Genomic DNA, 13,588 nt, shown 5'->3' with positions numbered 1-13,588 from the left:
CAACCCCCACCTGTGGACGTCGGGCCCTCATACCACCCTCATGGAGTCTGTTTCTGACCGTTTGAGCAGACACATGCACATTTGTGGCCTGCTGGAGGTCATTTTGCAGGGCTCTTGCAGTGCTCCTCCTGCTCCTCCTTGCACATAGGAGGAGGTAGCGGTCCTGCTGCTGGGTTGTTGCCCTCCTATGGCCTCCTCCACGTCTCCTGATGTACTGGCCTGTCTCCTGGTAGCGCCTCCATGCTCTGGACACTACGCTGACAGACACAGCAAACCTTCTTGCCACAGCTCGCATTGATGTGCCATCCTGGATGAGCTGCACTACCTGAGCCACTTGTGTGGGTTGTAGACTCCGTCTCATGCTACCACTAGAGTGAAAGCACCGCCAGCATTCAAAAGTGACCAAAACATCAGCCAGGAAGCATAGGAACTGAGAAGTGGTCTGTAGTCACCACCTGCAGAACCACTCCTTTATTGGGGGTGTCTTGCTAATTGCCTATAATTTCCACCTGTTGTCTATTCCATTTGCACAACAGCATGTGAAACTGATTGTCAATAAGAGTTGCTTCCTAAGTGGACAGTTTAATTTCACAGGAGTGTGACTGACATGGAGTTACACTGTGTTGTTTAAGTGTTCCCTTAATTTTTTTGAGCAGTGTATATTCTTATATTTTTTTAATTAATACTTTGTATATAATGATTTTTCTTATCTTTCATGATAGTGTACTGTAGTATAGTAATGTAGTTGTATAGTGTCTATTGTGTTGTTTAGTAGAGCTGAAACAATTAGTTGATTATTAGATTTAGATTGACATTTCATTCTTGGAAACAGTTGTCAAAATATTCGCACAACAAGATCCCTTTTGTAGCCGTTCTGAAGCTTACTATCGGATTTTTATTCGGATTTTAACTAGAAGATGGAGTTCACTCAGTTGTCATGTATTTGTAGATTTGTAGGCCATGTTGGATTAAAAGTTAAGAATGAGGGATTATGTTACATGCTAAAGAAAGATTAATGGATCATTTGATTGGCAAAAAATTAATTGTCAACCATTTTAATTGTTCCAGCTTCTAAAGTGTGGTGACTTTTTGCTCTCCTGTGTTTCATATCACTGGAAATTAAAGGGCTTTTAGATTCTTTGAAGACATTACCTTGGACATCAATATTTTTGTTTTATCATTACAAAATAATTGATATATTTATGCATACTACAAATAATTGATTGTTACAGCCCAATTGTATAGAGCATATAGTGTAGTGTACATGCCAGGGGTCTCATTTATAAATAGTGCGTTCCTACAAAACAGGGCTGGAAACGTGCGTACGCCACTTCCCAAGCAAAGGTTGTGATCTATAAAAAACAAACTTGACAGGATGTGCGTCCCGTAAGTAAACTTTATAGCAACTATGGGCGTTTGAAGGGTCGCACATGGAGCTCCCTCACATGCGCCACATTTCAAGTTGATTGTGATTTATAAAGGGAACTTTGGCGTACGCCATTTTTGGCTTTTGGGCGCATGTACAATTTTAGTGAGGTTTTATAAGTGAGACTCCAGTTGTTTTTGTTTATTCAATGTGGCAATAGCCTTCTGGCAACACCTGCCATGTTTACATCAGTGATGTTCATTAATGTGCACTGTCCCATTAAATCAATAAAATAAAAACTTTACTTTTGAATTTTGAATTTAGTCAAAGGCAGCATAGAGAAGACACAGGACATAGGAGGCAGTTTAAGCGTGACATTGAGAGGGCTTCGAGGTTAAGTTGTTAAATGGTTTAAGCCCTTTTTAAGTGGCTGTGTTTTTTGTCTTTCATCCACGTGCTCCCTCTCTGTACCCCATTCGCCTTTAAATGCCTAATTTGAGAAGAGAGACATCAATCATAACTCAGACACACAAATACACAGTGAGAAGCAAAACGCACACACACTCATTATTCCTAACCACATCCTGTATATTACTCAGTGTTCATATTGACACTGTGTGTGTGTGTGTGTGTGTGTGTGTGTGTGTGTGTGTCTTTTAGAGATTCAGGAGACTTCCAGGGTGATAGAGAGATTCAGGGAGCGTGTAAGAGAGATGGAGCAATAAAGAGTAACACTCTTGTTCTCTCTCCTCCATCTTCCCCCACTGGACCATGAGATGGGCTGTATTTCACTACATGCATTTTAAAAAATAAAGCAATTATTATTTGCCAAGTCTGCAAACAATTATGTAATTTTTAACAAGCTTCCTCTAAGGGCAATGTTTTTTATCTTGAAAGTGTTGGAAGTTCTTTTTTGGGGGAGGGAAATCTGACTTTTTAATGTATGAAAATAGAATTTAGGAATTTCCCTGCTGAGAGCTAAAAAGAGACCAGCTGATCAAGACTATGGTAGAGTTGGAAACTTCAGTTCTGGGTCTTGTCTAAAGACAAGAAATCTGACAGCTTTCTCCTTTATTAACATACACCATGTTTGTAATATACCATGTTTTCCTGTGTTCAATTTGTGGCTGATTTATGATTATTATTATGATGATTTAATTCTCTGGAATATTGTCAGAGCAACACTATTTACTTAATGAGTCATCCAAGGCATTAAATGATAACACCTACTCTGAGAAACTGACTTTAAACTCATTATTAAATAGTGTTAATATTTATTGTTAAACTCACTTTTGAAACACTGAGCAATTAAAATCAGGAAAAAACTTTCGCTGCTCATACGCTTGAGTTAGATTGTACACTTTTCTGCCCTTCTTTTTGTGTGTTTAGACTTCAGGGTCTGAGGCAAGAGTTGACCCTTAAAACGGACTTGAAAGACGATGGCATCATCCTACCGCTGTGAGCATGGAAAACAACAGTTAGTGCATGAAAACAAGAAGATGAATAATGAAAAAGCAAACAGAACATTTGAAAATAACTTTAGCCTGAAACTATACGGCTGTTGTTTGTGGGTCTATCACTTTGTGAGGTCGTATTTTCTGCATTTTAAAATGCAAAATCTCATATTTTTATTCAGCATTTTTGCCATCAGAGATTTACTAGACCTAGCCCTTTATTTTACATTTTACTGTAAATCTCTGGTGTTTTCTCCTCAGCATATACATTTTTGCTTCCTCATGCTCAAGGATTTGTAAGTGTTGCGGGAAAGCACCGTATATTAATAAATGTCTTTACATTAATGAATGAATTTAATTCAGCTCTGTACTTACAGTGCAGACACATATACACACACACCATCGTGTCATACACCGAAGGTATACGCTGCTACTAATTGAATCACGTATTACATTTCCTGGAGGATTAGTTAAGCCTGCAAGACTGGTGACTGCAAGGGCTTTAAGACAGTTGGTGTTTGTGCGTCTGTGTGTTCATTGGGATGGAGAACCTACATATCAATTATTCATCTTGTGTGCTGCTCAATCAGATACTCAGGAATCCATCTCTCTCTTTCTCACCTGCAGGGATGGGCCACACTACGCTGGTTTCACAGCAAATTAGCATGCTGCTGTTGTGCTAGCCAGGAGCAATCTGAATGTGCCACAGTGGTTAATGATAGATGACAAGAGACTAGGTGATTCACATGGTACTGTTTTCACTGGGTGATCTGCTGTTGCAATAGAGTCCCAGCTGACTATGGATAGCTGAAGGTATTTCAACTTACATGCCCATAGGAGGGGGCACATAAACAATAGAAACTAACCAAAAACTAACCCTTGGAGGGCATTAACTCTCAAGGAGAAACTGAACAATAATGCCGGCTTTGTTAGCTGATGAAACTTAAAGACTCAGGATTTTAACAATGTGGTTTTAGTTTCAGAACAGGATTTTGCATGTGGTGAGACCTCCAGATGTAAACAATTTCTGAAAATTCCTCATGCAAGTGTCACCCAAACGCATCTACTTAACACTGATCTAAATATGTTATCAGTAAGGAACAAGACTAAGAGTCCATAGGCATGCTAGAAGCTATGCAAGTCAGTACTTAAACACAGCAGTGCTTTGAGCTAAATGCTCACAACAGCATTCTCACATGCTCACAATGAAGCAATGTTAACAAGCGGATGTTTGGCAGGTATGTTTAATATGTTCACCGTCTTAGTTAAGCCTAGTGGCATACTAACATAAAATGCATTCAGTACAGCTGTATCTGATTTTGTTGGTTTTGCAAAATAATACAGATTTTTACTGTTGATGGCGCTCTAGATGAAAAGTCAGAGGATCAAAGTTATTAAGTCATCAGACTATGAGTGTGTGTACCCAATTTTGTGCCAATCCATCTAGTAAATGTTGAGATATTTCACCAAATTTGTGAAAATTAATCAGCTTGACATCACCTAACGTTTGTCCTGTGGGTTAATAGCTTCGGTTTTTGTTTATGATATGACTTAAAGTGTAGTGGGTGCATTAACATGCTATAGGGGGTTCTGGGGTTACGTAGAAATGACTGGCAGGGAGACAGTATCTTGTTAGTAGGCTCCAACTGTGAGCATACTGCAAGCAGTCAGGAGTCCCTTGCTCTGTCTGTCTGTGACCCTGCAGCAAGAAGCTCACACAAAATTCAGGCCTGGGTTAAAAGTCAGGGAACAAGAAGTAGATCATAAATATTCACACAGGGAGCCCAGAAGAAAATAAGTGAGATTGCTGAAAAAATATTTTACAATATTTATATTTCGCCACTGCTATTGGTTAAACAGACAAATGAAAAATGTTTTCCTCTAGTGCTACAAAGATTTAAGTCCTCCTCCACTTAAAAACGTGTTTTATTAATTGTTACTTCACTTGGATGTTTGAGCTTCACTGTGCAGAATGATGTTTGTCCAGACATTGCCACTAGAAGTCTGTTTTCAGATTCATCTGCTAATGGAGGAAAGGTTCTCTGCACTCACCTTAAATCTCAGTAAGACTTGTACGTACAAGCGGGTTTTTATGACATTACAACCTGTTCTGGACAGTGTAACACGAGTGTGATGTGGAAACGTGAGGCCTCCAGCATACATACACTCAGAATGAACTTTTCAGTGAAGTAGGGGATGATGGACTTTTCAATGAAGGAGAAGAAATACTTGTACTGAAAACACATTTTTAAAAAGGTTTTGTGGAAAAATCATATCAGACAAATTCTTATTCAAAGCAGACATACAAATCTTTAAATATGGTTCTGACAGTAAAAATACATAATACACATATCATTTTATATACACATGGATATTTGGGAAAGAAACATAAATTATCATTAAAGAAATACATTGTAATGGGGCTTAACGTTCTCAGTTCGAGCTCGGCCTGGGCTATTCGTTGCAATTTGCTGTCCATCTGATCTCTCTCTACCCCCTATTTTCTGTCGTCTCTCTACAGTCAATTCCCTAATAAAGGCATAATACATGAAATTAAAAAAATAATAATATTGTGATAACAATAGCTTTAAATCAGCTTTATAGCTTTATATAAATGATACCTCAGTCAGCATCCTCCCAATCCAATAGTATTAATGGGCTTTGGTAACATCAGAAAATAAGCTAACTAAATGCTAACTGTGATAAATTACTTATGTGAAGTATTTTATATCATACTGAAATTATTAAGTGAATACTCAAACCCACAGCTGCCTGGAAAGTAGCAAATAAATGTAAACATGTATATAATAAGTAAATGTGTAGATAATGGAGTAAACATTTAAAGTCAGTGAATTCTCAACTCATTTACATTACATTACAATGATTTGCGCTGTGACTACACGGTGCATATGGTATTATTTTGCTCCATGCTGTGTGTATGTATGCGAATGCCAAAAACAAGAACTGGCATGGACCACCCTTAGCTAAACTTATCCCTCATTATTCCCTATATCCCTGTGGTCTCATGAGGGGAGAGGGAGAGGCAGGCGACAACAGTGACAGGCTGATCTGCTCCTCAGTTAGAGCCGGGAGTGAGGGATGAGACAGAGGAGGACAGTGAAACGATAAAGAGGACAACAGTAGAGCTTAGAGCTTGTGTGTAAAAAGAAAAAAAGAGAGAGAGAGGAGGGGAGAAAGCAAGATAAGTAGAGGTAAGTGGTTTATAGTGCTGTGAATACTGTATGTAGGAGGAGTGGAGCAGGAGCAGCAAGACTAGAGGAGGCATTGACTGGCTTAGAAAGACAATAAAAATAGTGCTGACATGGTAAAGTTAATGTGTGTGTGTGTGTGTGTGTGTGTGTGTGTTTGTCAGCATGTAACAGGGAAGTGGGAGAGGGAGAGTTGAGATGAAATCCTTCCCAGAACAGTGATAATAAAAAAGGACTGATGTGATAAAAAAAGAAATCAAAGTGAAGTAAGGGGAGAGCACAGGTTGCTTCGATTACGATTCCAGAGTAAATCACACCTATTTAGTTAACTGATGATGGGATCGATGGGGAAAATTGAGGAGGGGAGGGAAGATGGAGGGAGGAAAATTGTGGGATGAAAAGTGGCAGAGGAGGACAGGAGACGGCGGAGGCAGTGGGGAGAATCATGAGAGGAAATATGGTTGCCATGCAAAAGCAGGTATAGAAGGAGGGAGAAAAGAGGGATGGAGGGTTGTGATGATGGATGTGCTGCTCTCGTTTCGTGCCCCCTAACGAAGACTCTAATTAGTGTTTGTGTAATTCCACACTGTCTCCTACGCCTGCTCATCTTAATTAACTACATTCATCTTCCCCTCCCTCCATCCATCCCTTTCTCTCGCCCTCCCTCCCTCTGCCCTCCTAAAATAACATACTGACTGTCTGAACCCCACCTGGACCAGACCTGCTTTTACTTACTCACTCTCTCTCTTTCCTTCCCTTCCTCCTGCCACTCGCTTTTCCTCCCCCTTTCTCTCCATCCTTTTACCGCATGCGTTCTTCTGCCATATGATGTCTCTCTCCCTCTGTTTTCTTCCCGCCTCACCTTGAAAAAGAAGTTCCTTTTTTTTTGCTCTGCCTCTCTTTCAGCTGACTGTGTTAGTGCTTGGCCGGCGTAAAAGCCTGCCCACCCCTTTGAGTCTCCAGAGTCATGTATTGTGACGGCCCATTTAGTCATTCCAGTCATTAATTTCATCAATAGGCTCAAGGAGTTGCAGCGACACCAACAGAAATACAAGGCTACTCGAAGTTAGTCATACATTAAAGCCAAGTGACACCCCCCAAAACAAAAAGCCAATAAATTCAGCAGTAACTCTAAAACAAATTGAGGACGACAAGAGGCAAACAAAACAAGGAAACAGGGGAAAAGGAGCCACACAAATGATTTCCCTGAATCTGGCTCTACTTCAAATATATAAGGGCCAATTCGGTTTAGGGGACAGTTACACAAGTGTTTAAATGGCAGTCGGAGGAGGAGAGAAGAGGTGGCTGTGTGAAGTGCATTTACAGATCGAGATGACAGGGCTGTTGATGACTGGTCTGTATTGTGTTATTGTAGTGAGCTGTGGATGGATCGGAGTACCTGCCATCATTTAGCCCCACAGTCTGAAATGGCTTTCCTACTTTCAGCCTTTCAGCAGTCAGTCAGTGTGACAAAGGACTGCTGGGAGTCTGAGCGTCTTTTTCACAGCACCCCGTCTCGGCACGAACACACGTGCGCTTGCACACATGCATACACAGTCGTAAATATTCTGCACACATGGGTACCCATGCACACAAAGTCGATCAGACGAGTTGCAGAAGAGGGCCCTTAGCACTCGCTGTTGCACAAATCAGGTGCCATTCAAAGTTGGTACAAGAGGAAATAAAAAATTTAAATTGTATTTTTGTCTTGTGTTCTATGTGTGTTTGTGTGAAAGGATGCTCTGGACACAGCATTAAGCTCCTTGCTGAGAGCAGCAGAAATGGTTTTTCATCGTCTTTAGTATGGACACCAAAGACCCACTTACACCCATAATGCACCAACACAACCCAGAATGCATTTCACCCTTTAAATTTGCTTGCTGCCTGTGTTGGCCCAGATAGCCATCATACTGCCCAAATGGAGAAAAGACACACAGACACACAAACACACACATGCTACATTGATAGCAATTATAAGCCAATTGGTCCTACCTCCTGCTGAGGGTCAAAGGTTAATCTACCAGGACTTCACCTGACAGCAATTCCTCACAGCGGCCGAGCAGAGGAAGGAGAAGGAGGCCGAGAGCAACGGGCAAATAGAGATAGAGCGTTGAAGAAGGAAACCAGAAGCGTTAGGGCGACAGAGATAGCAGTGTAGACAGAAATAAGGGGATTGAGATAGAAAGACAAAGAGGAAGCTGCAGGCAAGAGAGAAAGAAATGGAGATGGAGGGAAAGAAAGAAGAGAGACAGTGAGCAAGAGATACAGACGTAGAGGACACTATCTGTCTACCAATCATGATGGTTCAAATGGGTAAAAATCTCCCCACCGTCCTTTCAACTTCCTACACAGATATGATGTCACAATCAAAAGCTCCATGGAGCCATCCTTGAGGGTGGAAGGTGCCTTTAGGCATTGATCTTAGATCAGCTTAGCCACCGGAATACCTAACCTTTAACAATAAAAGGAAAATGCAAATCTGACCTTAGATGACAGTGTAAGTTAAACCTCTTCCCGCTCTCCTAATCTCAGTACCCACTGGGCTCGGTGTCACCTGTGCTGCTGCTGCGGCTGCTGCGGCTGATGAAATGTAGATGTTACAAAGAACGGGTGGCAGCTGGCTTTTTCAACCTGCACCTGTTCCTTTTCCATGTGTGTCTGTCTGTGTAGCCCGAAGGGGAGGGGGTGCTTTGTGTATGTGTTTGTCTGTCCGTGTGTGCATACCTGCTGTCTTCAGTGTTTCTGTGCTGTCTGCAGAAGTACACTCACGGGGGCTAATACAGTACCAAGACTTGTGATATATGAGGCATCAGGAACATTTGTCTAAATAGCCCCAAAGCCTGAGCACTCTCATACACAAGCTTGCAGCAGTGCCTGTACACACACTTGCTTGTAAGACACAGACACAGACACACACTCGCACACCTTGCAGTTGCCCACAACTATCTGCTTAAGTGGCCTAAACGTTTTACACTCTGGCCAGGTGTGTAATTTGTACAAACGGCTGACAAAATAGAAGTCAAACCTGAATAAATGAGTATAGAAACATAACAAATATGTTTCAAATACAGGTGTACTACATAATACAATTAAGCACATCATGCTCGGTGATGTCTATAAAATACTCAGCAAGCCCAGTTGACATTGATTTTGAATCAACACAGTAAAAGATCTAATTGACTTATTTATTATTATTATTAAACATCTATCCTGATGGAAGTGGTCTCTTCCAGGCTAACAATGCCGACATCCACAGGGAATGGTTTCACGAGTAAAAACATGATTTCAATCCAGTTGGTTTTAATTTGATTGATTAGCGAGTTGAGTTCATTTTTTTTTTTTTTTTTTGACATACTATAGATCATTTTCCAGAAGTAATGTGCACATTTAGTAAATATTATGATGTTAACACTAAGTTCTGTTTATCTTTAAGTTAAGTTGGACACTTATGTTTGTGTGTATTGAATTTAATTTCGCAAGTTTAAAGTTATTTTGGGGTTTTTTATAGTTAGTATTGAGTTAAGTAGCAAACTGTTATCTAATCGTTTGTCTGAATTTGTTTTAGTTATCACGTTTGGCACACACTCCACATTGTTTGTTCATTTTTTTTGTTTTGTTTCAGTAAGTCAAATCAATTTCTTTCTTTTTTTAAAGTATTTTTGCACCTCTGTTAGCTACACCCAACTAACACTGAATGTATTTTGCTTTTCTTTTAATTTGTCAACCATGTGTGTGTGTTGCTAATGGTGTGATCTATAACATAGATTCTCTTTTGAGAATAAAGTAAGAGTATGAATACATCACGGGGAAAACGCTTTCCTTCTGTGAAACAAATGTTATTATTTCTTCTTTTGTAGTGGTAAATAAAAGGTAAATAAAAACTATGAAATTTCAGAAAAATATGTTTGTAGGTTAATTATCACCCCAGTAAACAAATGAACTGCATGCAATACTCATTCATTTCAAAGTCATTCACTGTTGTCATGTAACTTTCATCTGTATTTAGTATTTATGTAGGAAAAGATTTGTATTGTCTTTAAAAGGATGTGTAAACTCATTTTTGCCATTCTAAATGTAAGCCAAATGTGTTTTTGTGTCTTTATAGTAGAGTTCTTTCCTCTTCAGCCACTGTAAACTCACCTCTCCCTTCACTGAAACACCCGATCTGATTTATGTCAAGAACCTTTTATAAAAAATGCAGAGTAAGTGAATAGCACGCCATTCTCTGTGTGTGATATTTCTATCAATGCTGCTGTTAAAATGATACACCTTTCAGGCTTAGCTAGAGATTACGATTCCCTGCAGGGTTGCACAGCCTGAATTAATTAAAAAAAATACATTCATTTATCCAAAAAGAGACATAAAACATCCGACACTTTAATAGGGAATGACTGAGGCAGAGAGAGTGTTGACTCATCACCATGAGTTTGTGTGTGTGAATGTCACAAAGTCTCTTCTTAAACCTTCTAAACTTTTACATTCTTTTTTTCATTACCTTTTCGAAACAAACTGCTCATGTAATTTCCTCAGAAATCTATTAACAGAGATTCCCTGTGTTAAAAATAATGTCTTAAACTCAGCAGAATCCACTTTTTTTTGGATCAGTGCCGGTCTCTTCTTGTTTAACTTTGGGATCATCCTCTCACAGCTACTGACACTGACTTCTGATGTGGAAGTTAAATAAATAAAATCATTTCTCCATGGTAATTTTCGTCAAACCTGCCAAATGCAGCCTAAATATTTGACATGGAAGGAAAGAAGATCAGTGAGAAGTGAGATCAAAGGAGGGTGTGTGCATGTGTGCGAGCGTGTGTGTGTGTGTGTTAGGATGGTGCAAGTAGTGATGAAATGTATTCTGCAGTGTGATATTTTCAACACCACCAAATTCCGTGCCATCTCCTCCACACATGGTTGTAATCGAAGTAGCGTTAGTGTGTTTGAGCGCGTGTGTGTGTTAGTCTCCAGCCACTAGCAACTATTCTTCATATTCCTGTCACCTACTCTTCATCTCTCTCATCTTCTTCTGTCTCCAATACAACACATACACACACACACAAGCACACAAAACGATTGTATTTGTCTTTATCAGTCCCTCCATTTTCCTCGCCCCTCCTTGTGTTCGGTCTCCTTCCTTCAATATTTCATGCTGCTGAGAGCGTATCTATTCTGAGCTCTCTCTCTCTTTCTCTCTCTCCACATACGCCCTCTCCTCCCCTCTCTTCCTCCATCCCTGCCGTCTTCTCAAAAAAAAACCCTCTCTCTACACATCACTCTTGCTGTCCTCTCCCTCTTTCTGTACCTCTATAAATCTCCCCCCTCCCCACTCCTCTCTATATCTCATTGCACTCCTAATGTTCTGTGCCCCATCTAACTCCTTCTCCCGACTTACATTCTCTTCAACCCTTTTATTTCCTTTTCCTCCCCGCTCCTCTCCTCCGTCCCTTCTTGCTGGCTCAGTTTGCGTGACTGTTCAAAAGTATCAGCTCCTCTTTTCCTTCCCTTAACCCCTCACTCCTGCTCTCTCCTCACCCCCCCCCCCTGGATTCCTCTCCAACCAGAACACAGAGAAAGCCCTGTTCTCTCTTTTTGCACCTCTTTCGTTTTTTTTTTGCATCCCCTCCCCGCCTCCCCCTCCTCACCGTTCTCCTTCTCCCATCCAATCTTAGTGGCACCTCTCCTCCTCATCTTCCTCCCTCTATTTTTCCCTCCTCCGACGCTCATACTCAACTCCAGCTCCTTCCCCCGACACCCGCCCCCCCCCCGCCTCCTTGCTCTTAGCCTGTACCAGTGTTGTTTTAGGCACAGCAGTGAAAGGTAAACAGAGAGATTGAAAATTCGTGTCACTCAGTCGGGTGAGAGAGGGACAGGGAGGGAGGGAGCAGCAGAGGTGGTGAGGGAGTGAGAGGAGGCGGGGGGAGTGTCAGTACAATTTACTAACACAACAGTGAACAGCGAAGCAGGCCAAGACACAGAGCGAGCGGGAGGCGGAGTGAGAAAGAGACTCCCAGTTCAAGAATGCCATTGAAATGCAGCACACATACAAGTGTACGGAAAATATAAAGTGTTTACTATATGTTCACATGTTGTTCATGTACATACTAGGGTCCTGCTGGATTGATATGTGCATTCTTTACTTCCTGGGGTCTCAGAGAGGGATGTGGCGTCCTATAGGGGCCTACTATCCAATTATCAGTGCTATGAGAAAGCTCCAATTAGATTTGGAGGTTGAAGAAAGGAGCACTTGACAGATGTGTTGTTGGCCGGCTCTGGGTTGGAAATGTCATAAGAGCCTCGGTGTCACCGCATGCAGTCAGCCCCGGGGTCGTTTCTCATAATAACCCCAATACAAAAGTAATCCAATAGCACTGCAACCCACGCCTGGAAAATCCAACCTGGATGATTAGAAGTGACAGGGGCGTTTGCTGAAACAGAACATGTCAGCGTCTGTTTCAAAGAAACCAAATGGAAAAGCAAGAAATAGATTTTTTGTTATTCAAAAAAGTACCAAATCCCTGCTACTGTTGGTGTTCGATTTCCAACTTTGTCTTCTTGCACCTGATTTACAGTTTCCTTTAAAATGCAGCATTTACAACCAACACTCTGTAGCCTCAAATGCCGTCAATCATCGATGCTCTATAGGCTGGGGTTTAAAAGGTCACCTTAATGGCAAAAACGCATTTCTTTACTTAATTTTGGGGGTATCTGGCCACGCAGATAGTTTTGGTTTTATATGCAAAGGTACTGTCAATAAAATTAATGAAGATATTTTGACATTAAATATCAACAGCAACATATTTCCTGAAACAGCATCCCTGTTGTTCTGGGCATTTCACAGAACACACTGTAAGCAGTTTTTATAGCTCTGATAAAATATTCTCACTTTCCAGCTTAGTCTGGAGCTTTGGACCATATTCTATGGCCTTTTTCAGGGGATGGGACTTTAATTTAAGTACAGAACTTTGGTTGCAGGATAACAAGTACTCTAGTGGTCTAGTTTTCAAGTGACAGAAGGTGCAGGATGACACCTAAGCAAGTTCCATTTGCTAAAGAAGAGAGTGGGAAAAGGTTGAAAACATCATAAAAAGCTTGTTAGTGAATTTTTTATCAAAGATATGTGAGGAAGGAACCTCCTCGCTCATTGTCATAGTATTTTTGGGTGATTCTGGAAAATTATGTTTCTCTTAAAGTAATAGTTTGTCAGTTAAGTAAATAATACAAAAAAACTCTGACAAACGGTAGGCTACATTCAAAGCTCACTGATTGACATTACCATCTATCCATTATCTGCAACCGCTTATCCTCTCAAGGTCGCAGGGGGAGGCCAGGAGCCAACCCCAGCTGACATTGCAAAAGAGGCGGGGTACACCCGGGACCGGTCGCCAGTTCATCACAGGGCTGACACATAGAGACAACCATTCACACTCACACCACAGGGCAATATAAGAGTCACCAATTAACCTATCAAGGTTTGAACCCAGGACCTTCTTGCTGTGAGGCCCTGGTGCCATCCACTGGGCCAACATGCTGACCACATGTTATATGTGATTATTTAACCTGTA

General features: G+C 41.0%; 1 long non-coding RNA gene across 1 annotated transcript in view; it reads left to right on the top strand.

Annotated features, from left to right (window-relative positions):
* LOC123968990 overlaps positions 1-2,153 on the top strand; it is a 16,905-nt gene extending 14,752 nt beyond the window's left edge. Inside the window, exon 3 of the long non-coding RNA XR_006824594.1 lies at positions 2,027-2,153. This is a non-coding gene — a long non-coding RNA (uncharacterized LOC123968990). The remainder of the gene's footprint in view (positions 1-2,026) is intronic.
* Positions 2,154-13,588: the final 11,435 nt, after the last annotated feature.

Source organism: Micropterus dolomieu, linkage group LG03, assembly GCF_021292245.1.
Source record: "Micropterus dolomieu isolate WLL.071019.BEF.003 ecotype Adirondacks linkage group LG03, ASM2129224v1, whole genome shotgun sequence".
NCBI lineage: Eukaryota > Metazoa > Chordata > Actinopteri > Centrarchiformes > Centrarchidae > Micropterus > Micropterus dolomieu.
The sequence above is the reverse complement of the archived record's forward strand: the minus strand, read 5'-3'. Positions and strand labels throughout refer to the sequence as shown.